Source organism: Chinchilla lanigera, unplaced genomic scaffold (genome assembly GCF_000276665.1).
Source record: "Chinchilla lanigera isolate Chin_1 unplaced genomic scaffold, ChiLan1.0 scaffold00114, whole genome shotgun sequence".
Classification (NCBI taxonomy): domain Eukaryota; kingdom Metazoa; phylum Chordata; class Mammalia; order Rodentia; family Chinchillidae; genus Chinchilla; species Chinchilla lanigera.
The window spans coordinates 5,127,759-5,136,182 of NW_004955515.1; the positions used below are offsets into that span (position 1 = coordinate 5,127,759).

Here is an 8,424-nt window from a genome sequence, read left to right on the forward strand (position 1 = left end):
TTTTTTTGATGCCAGGAATTGAGCTCAGGACCTCACGCTTGCTAGGCAGGTTCTAGGCCACTGAGCTATATCCCTATCCTCAGCATGGGCATGCTAAGTAAGTGCTACCACTGGGTCCATCTCACTGAGGAACTGTGTGACCATGGCTTGTACCTTAGGGACACACACACACACACACACACACACACACACACACACACTGCAAAGAATTCTTCCATTATTTCCCCCTACTGAACTCAAAAGAAAGACCTTACCTCCCCTTCAAGCCTGCCTTCCCTTGTCTGACTCCCAGCTTCAGGCATGACCCTGCCTGAGGGCCTTTGCATCTCCTCCTCACTCTTATGAAAGTTCTTTCTCCTGGTCTCTCCTCATCAGTTTTGTGTCCATATGGCCCCCAACCTTATCATAGCTCACAGTCACCCCCACTGTCCCTGCCACAGGCCTCAGACGCTAGTTGTACTTGCCTTCCTGGCAATGTGTGTGCACTGGTGGTTCCCCCAGGGGCATATGGGACTGTCTGGAGACATCTGGGGCTGTCACTACCAGAATGCAGATGCTGTTAGCATCTAATGAGTGAGTACTAGGGATGCTGCTCACCGTTTGCATTAATCAGGGTTCTGCAGAGAGAGAAGCAATCGTCCACATACAGAGAAAAAGAGAATTGCTCTCAGGAATGTCCTCACATGATGACAAGGGCTGATAAGTCCCAGAGCGTGCGTTCACGGTAAGGCAGAAGCCTGCAGACCCACGCAAGCTGTGTTCCAGTCTGAAGGCTGGCTCCAGTAAGCACTAATGTTACAGCTTAAGTCCAAAAGCAAGAAAAAGTCCACATCTCAGTTTGAAGGCCCAAGGCAGAAGCTATTCCCTCATACTCAGGAATTGTGGCCTCACTGTTCCGTTCAGACCTTCAAATTGCTGAGAGACACCCCCCCGCATCAGGGAGACCATTGGCTTACCTCAGTGCTGTGGTCTAAATGTTTGCATCCTCCCTAAATTCAAGTGTTGCAATCCCACCCCTTGTGGTGATAGTAGTCAGAGGTAGGCGCTTTGTCATGGCTCAAAGGCCTCATGAATGGGACTAGTGCCCATCTGAAGGGCTGGAGGAATCTTGTTCACTCCTTTTGCTGCAGGTGGACACATGGAAAGCACCATCTGCTCAGAACAGTTCTCACAAAAAACCCAGGTTTGATCTTGACTTCCAACCTCCAGGACAAAGAAATAAATACTCTCATAGGTGTTTCCAGAATCATGTTGGATCAGCTGGGCACCCTGTGGCCCAGTCAAGTTGACCCATAAAATCAACTGTCCCACCATCCTACAAAACCCAGAACAGCCTTTCACAACTCACAATTCTCCAGTCCAAAATGTTAGGCGAAAGAGAAAGCATGGTGTAGAGGGAGGAGTTGAATTTTTCTTGATGCACAGGTATATCCATGGTAAATTTCTTTTTTTTTTTCTTTTTTTTTGGTTTTTCTGCGGTACCAGGAACTGAACTCACAACCTTGCGCTTGCCAGGCAGGCGCTTTGCCGCTGAGCTAAATCCCCAGCCCCTCCATGGTAAATTTCTATGAAAGGGCTTTTGCACACTTTAATTTCTGTGGTGCTGGGGATCAAATGGAGAGCCTCACACATGTTAGTCAAGTGCTCTAGCACTGAGCTACACTCTAGCTCTTACATATATCGTATTTTAATCAGTTTTGACAGAAACTACCTGTTGAGCTGACTTTACAGTAGAGAGTAGAGTGTCTGCTTTCTCATTAGCCCTTGCATTGTGCGGTGTTTACAGTTTAAACATTTTTTCTCATCAGAGAGCTGTGGAACCAAGTCTTTGATCAGAGAATCCAACCACTCTGTAGCATGCTAGGGTTTGCTGTTTGCTAATTACTTTTATAAAGCATTTGCTGGCCGCTGAGGTGGTGGTGAAGCAGGTTCACATTCCTGAGAGCTGTGAGTCATTTATTCTTGTTGGGACTCATTGTTAGAGACTTGGCTGGATATACAAATTGCTAACTTGAGGTGGGTCCCCTGGGAGAGGACAGTGTCCACCCTGAGTTGTCCGCCAGGGCTGAGGGAGGACATCCTTTTCCTGGAGCAGGGACTCACAAGGAAGGGGAACCAAGGTCAGACATGGTGATGCACACCTGTAATCGCAGTATTGGGGAGGCTGGGGTAGGGGGATCACTATGAGTTTGAGGCCAGCCTGGGCTACATAGGGAACTCAAGCCCAGTCTAAACTATGTAGCAAGTTCCAAACAACCCAAAGCCAGGTTCCACTGCCTGCCTTTCCTCCTTGTGGCCCCACCTCTAGCTCCCATCATAGGGACTCTGCCCACTTGATCCAGCAAACACGAGCATCTTTCTGGAGCCAGGTGATGCTGTGAAGATTCAGTCAGTTGCAGTTCCCTGCAGCCTTGTCTGTTCAGTGGGCCCACAGTTCCTGCCTTAGAAGCATCCCATAGCCCATAGCATTGGGCTATACTTGGGCCTTCACCTATAGTACCTCCCCAGTGCCTGGAAACCACACCAGAACAGCCAGGAGGCTGTGGGGCATCACCTTCACTTTGCATGTGTGGACAGTGGTACATTCCTACAGCTTCTCTCAGGCTCAGAGAGGGCTGCGAGTCCCACTGACCTAACCTGCCCAACACCATAGTCCAGCTCTTTGTCACTGCAGCCTGTAGCACTTGCATAACTCAAGGTAGTTCCAGGCTGCCTAGGCCTGCCATTGCTGTTCCTGTTGACCCTCCCACAGGTCTCCAAGGGCTCCTCCCTAACTCATCCCTGTGGGTGGCTGGCTGCTCCTGCCTGCCTTTCTCATGGTTCTGGGCCTGGCTTCTTAGGTTTCCTGCTCTCCTCCCCTCTGGCCTCCTGGCACTTTGCTTTGGCTGGGACCCTCCATCCCACCAAGCCTTGGCCTGTGAATATTCTCTGCCTTGACAGTTGGCCACAGCCTGGCCTCATCAGTGGCTCCCTGTGGCCGAGTCTGAACTGTTGAACTCCAGGCCTGCTGTGATGTTTTGTGGTTCTTCTTTCAGGCAATGTCTGGAGAATACAGAAGAAAGGATGCCCTGCTAGGCACATGGGAGGGGTGCTGTGTCCGAGCCAGGGAAATATGCCGTGATGTCAGAGGGCTCACCTCCCTCCTCAGCTCCGGGGGCTACTGTGTGCTCCCAAGGATGTACTCTGTCTCTGACTTTCAGAGTCCTGCCCAGAGCAGACACCTCTTCCTCTCCCTGGTCTTGGCTGATGGCGCTCCTACCTCATGAATTCTCCCTCCTCACCCTTGTCACTTGCTGTTTTTTGAGGCAGAGCACAAGCATTTCTTTAAAGGTCTTTTTGGTGCTGGCCGTGCTGGTACACACCTGTACTGTGAGGACACACTCATCCATACTCTGCGCATCAGTGCACACCCACATGAGCCACAGCCAGGGAGTTTGGTTTCCTTCATTTTTCATGTATGAGAAGTACAGTGCCACTGAGTTCCCCTCTGTACCCTTCTGTCCCACTCCATGCACAACTTCTGTCTTGAATTTGGAGTTTATTAATACGTATATATTGTCATTCTTTTTTATGTAGAAAAGTAATTTATTCCATTATAAGCACTTATATAATTAGTCATGGAGAGTAACAGGCCTGCTGGTGAAACAGGTCACCTAAAATAGAGATGGTATCAAACCAGTGGTCAAGGACTAAAACTCCTTAAAAGAAAAACAACTCTTATTAAGGATTAACTTAATTTGAAAAGTCCCTCTTCAAGTTCCCTTTCTTAACTTGACAGTCTACCTGAGGCACAACTGTCAGGTAAAAACATACATCTTTACAACTTGGTGGTCCCAGGTCAAAACCACAACCAAAAACCATTTCACAGAAAGGAATAAATTGAAAACAGCTCAAGAAATACGCTAACAAGCAAAAATATATGGGGAAGGAGGAACATGTAGCCTTGACTTAACTGAAGAAACCAAGAGGAGACTAGTTAGTCTACACAGGAAAAGATGCATCCTGGAAAGTCAGGTACGATTTAGAGTTTGAATCTATGACTCGATTCTCCCCTAATTCTTGAATAAAAATGACAGTACTTATACTTCATGGCTTAGACACCTATTCTCACGTGGCTCTATTCCTTACTCACTCTACCCTTTACTGAAAAAGTCTGAAAAACTTGATGATATAGCTTAAAAAGAAAAATAATCATACATTGTATTCCCCTTTTCATAGCTACCTTAGTCCTGGGTTTGTTACTAGAAAATTGCTAAAGAAAATTTAAATATAAGTCTGTGGCTTTGCTGAATCAGGTACCCCAATTAATATTTAGAAAACACCCACTTTTGGGGTTAATAGTATTATTGGTGGTACCTGTTATGGAGGGATAGCTGAACAAAGTCTGTATGTCTCAAAACCAGTGTTAAATCAATCTCAGGATTGAGAGGAAAAAAAGGGAGTCTAAAATCAAGAGTGAAGACATCTAGGGTCCTTGTCCTTTTGGATCCACACTTCCTTCAGGGTCTTCATCATAAATGTTCTCTGCCATCTGCAACACTTGCATGATATTGTCTTCTGATACAGAACGAATCACCCAAGGTTCATTGGGATTCCAGGAAAAATCAGGTATCTTGGCAGTGCGATCACCATGAATGAACAACTCAGGTAGGCCATCTTCCGCATCTTCTGGAGACTGTTCTTCTCCAATTGTACTTAAATCTCAGACACTCAGTCTGCGATCAGTACCACTGGAAGTCAGAATAGTCTCATTGTGAGGTGACCACTGAATGACCACTGAGCCTGGAATATTTCATCTGTATGTGATTCATTCAAAGGAATGCAACTTAACTTTCAGATTTCTTAGATCCCACAAAGCAACAGTCTTGACAGCTGCTCCTATGGCAAGAATGAATTCACTGTAAGGATTGAAAGAGAGGTAGTTCACTTCTGCAGTGTGAGTATCAACTGAGTGGCTTGGTTTGGAAGTGTTGTTTGACCAGGTATCCCAAATCATAAGTTTCTGGTCATCGGCAACTGAGCCAAACAGAGACTCATGGAGCAGATGCCAGGAAACATCTTCCACCAGTGCTCTATGCCCGGTAAAGATGGTCTTCTCATCCACCACTTTTCCTTCCTTTGGAACAGCACTGATGTCCCATAGGCAGATGGTATGGTCATCTGAAGCATTAAGTAAGTGCCCACTAAGATTTGGGTTCCAAGAAAGCCTGTAGCCTTCCTTCTGACGTCCACGGAGATGCAAATCTGGGTTGCACTCTCCAGAGGGGTCTTGTTTAGAAGGATGCTTTGTATAGTCAAAAACAAGAACATCACTGGATGGAGTCTTCGTTGCAATGATGCAAGGGTTCTGGGGCATATAACAGGCCCTGTTTACTTTTCCTTCATGGTTGATCTTGATTTCTATTTTAATTTTTCCACTAACAGAGCCCAAACCCCCAAATTCTCCTTTCTCACTGTCATAGTGTGACACATCAAACTGGGCATCACCATTAGGGAGTTGTACACTGGCTATCACAAGGTGGTTTTGTTCATCTGATGCGTGTGTCCCCAGGACAAGTGATGAATGCTGAAATCCTTCCCTTCTGGTCTGGTTACATCTGGAAGCCACTGTGCTGTTAGGCCGGGCCACTCCAGAGCACGGGTCATTACCAAATCCTAAACAAAAGGCGTGTTTTTTTTCCATATCTTGCACTCCTCGTTGTTCACATGTTCTTCCACTCCCTTGTCAAAGGCTGCTTCTTTGTCAACTGTGGCGGCAGGAAAGCCGGGAGGACCCTGGGTCTGAACGAAACTCTGCGCATGGGGCCTCTCTATTGTCATTCTTTGACTGCATGTTCAGAGCCATGATACAGGGTTCATTTGGAGAGTTCTCCTCTGTATATGAATGAAATCACGCCGCACATACATTTCTACTGAAAGTTCTTTCTTGTGCAGCTTTATGTTTCTGTGATTCATCACACTGGTAAAGACCAAGTGCATTTATTTTAGCAGTTATGTGCGTAATTTTTTGCAACAGATTCATCCATTTCTCCTACTGATGTTTCTAACCTTTTTTTTTTTTTTAATTAAGAAAGCATTGCTGGGCTGGGGATATAGCTCAGTGGCATAAGTGCCTGCCTGGCAAGCACAAGGTCATGAGTTCAATCCCCGGTACTGAAAAAAAAAAAAAAAAAAAAAAGAAAAGAAAGCATTGCTGTTCATGTTTCCCTCCACTAATGTGGAAGAGGCTTATCTGGGCACAGGAGGGGGACATCCTAGCACCTGGCAGCCTCAGGTTACTGCACTGCCAAATCACCCCCATGTGCTTGTGCCAATTTATAGCACTACCCAGAGAGATTCTGCTGCTTGCTTCCTCTCTAACCTACATCACAATCAAAATTAGTAATTTTGACCAGTCTAACAGGCATGAAATAGCATTTCTCTGACACACATATATCTCTTACTATCACTATGCATTGGCCGGGAATCGAACCTGGGCCTCCCACATGGCAGGTGAGAATTCGACCACTGAACCACCAATGCCAGCTAGTATCACTGCCTTTTAATTTGCATTTTCCTGGTCACTAAAACAGACCAGCATCACTTCATATATTTCCTTGGGCATTTTAGATTCTCCCTTTGTGCGTTTCTAGCTCCAACTTTATCTTTTTTTTTTTTTTTTTGGCACCAGGAATCAAACTCACGACCTTGCACTTGCCAGGCAGGAGCTTATGCCACTGAGCTATATCCCCGGCCCAATCTAGCTCCAACTTTAAGTTCATTGTTCTCTTGCACTTGATATCTATTTGATTTATAGGAGTTGCTGTGTAATTTTTCTACTTCCAAAATTCTTTTCATTTATTTATTCATAGATTTTATTTTTAGAGCAATTGTAGCTTCACAGCAAATACAACTGGAAAATACAGAAAGTTCTCATACACTCTCTGTATCCCACGAAAAAATTCCTCACTCTATAAATATCCCCCACCAAAGAGGAACATGTGTCACATTTGTGAACCTACACTGACATATCTTCACTGCTCAGAGTCCATAGTTTAATTAGAGGTTTTTTTTTTTTGGTGTAGTGTCTATGGGTTTGAATATGTGGTTAATGGCATGTATCCACCAGTACAGTATCATACAGTAGAGTTTCACTGCCTTAAAAAAAAATCCCCTGTGCTGTACCTGTTAATCCCTACATTGTCTTGATCCATGGCAACCTCTGATTTTTCTCCTATATCCGTAATTTTGCCTTTTCCATAAAGTCAGAGCTGAAATATACAGTAGGTAGCTTTTTCAGACTGGCTTCTTTCACTTAATATGCACTTGAGACACTTCCATGTCCTCATGGCTTAGTCACTCAGCTATTTTTAGCACCAAGTCATGCTACCTTGCCTGGATGAACCACAATTCATTCATCTGCTTACCTGTCAAAGGACATCTGGGTTGCTTCCCCATTTCCCCAATTATAAATAAAGCTACTCTCAGCATCTGCTGCAGCCTTTTGAGTGGACATATACTTTCAACTTATTTTCATACACAGCAAGGAGCACACTGCTGGATCATATGATAAGAGGACATTTACTTTTATAAGAAATTGCTACCCTGTCTTCCAAACTGCCATTCCCACCAGCCATGACGAGGAGATCCTGTTGCTCTACATCCTCAGCAGTACTTGGTGATACGGCGTTTTGGATTTTTGCCATTCTTGTAGGTGTGGATTGGTATCTCATTGTTTTGTTAATTTGACACAACAAATTTATGACAAAGGATTGTGAGCACCTTGTCATATACTTATTTACCATTTGAGTATTTTCTTTGGTAAGATGTCTTCTCAGATCCTTTGTCATTTTTTATTGGGTTGTTGGTTTTCTTACTGTTCAGTTACAAGTGTTCTTTGTATATTTTAGCTAACAGTCCTGTGTTAGGTACATATTTTACAAATATTTTCTCCTATTCTGTGGCTTTTCTTATTTTTTGCTAGTCTTCACACAGAAAAAAACATTTTAATTTTAAGGAGGTTCAACTTTTCAATTTTTTTCATAGATTGTGGCTTTGATGTTTTATTTTAAGAGTCATTGCCAATCAGAAGATCACATAGACATTTAATGTTACCTTTTAGTCTATGGTCATACCACACTGAATGCACCTGATCTTGTCTGTTTTTACAAGTTTTATAGTTTTGGTTTTACATTTAGATCTATGATACATTTAAACTATTTTTTGTAATTTTTCTTGTATGTAGAAGTTCAGTTGCTATAACACCATTTCTTGAAAAGTTTGCTATGCCTTCTGCTCTAGTTTTTGGAAGAGATTGTAAAAAAATTGGGGACAACAACTCAGCATCTCTAAAATTTGGATTCCAACACTGAAAAATAACAACTTGGGGAAGAAAAAAGAGAAGAAAGAGAGAAATAGATCCTTGGGAACCAGGAAAGATCTTAC

At 44.0% G+C, this 8,424-nt stretch overlaps 1 non-coding gene and 1 pseudogene across 1 annotated transcript; both read right to left on the reverse strand.

Moving 5' to 3' along the window:
- Window positions 1–4,465: 4,465 nt before the first annotated feature.
- LOC102010935 lies at window positions 4,466–5,661 on the reverse strand (annotated as a pseudogene).
- Window positions 5,662–6,451: 790 nt separating this feature from the next.
- Trnag-gcc lies at window positions 6,452–6,522 on the reverse strand. Its single transcript has one exon. It is a non-coding gene; the product is annotated as a tRNA-Gly (tRNA).
- Between the last annotated feature and the right edge of the window lie 1,902 nt (window positions 6,523–8,424).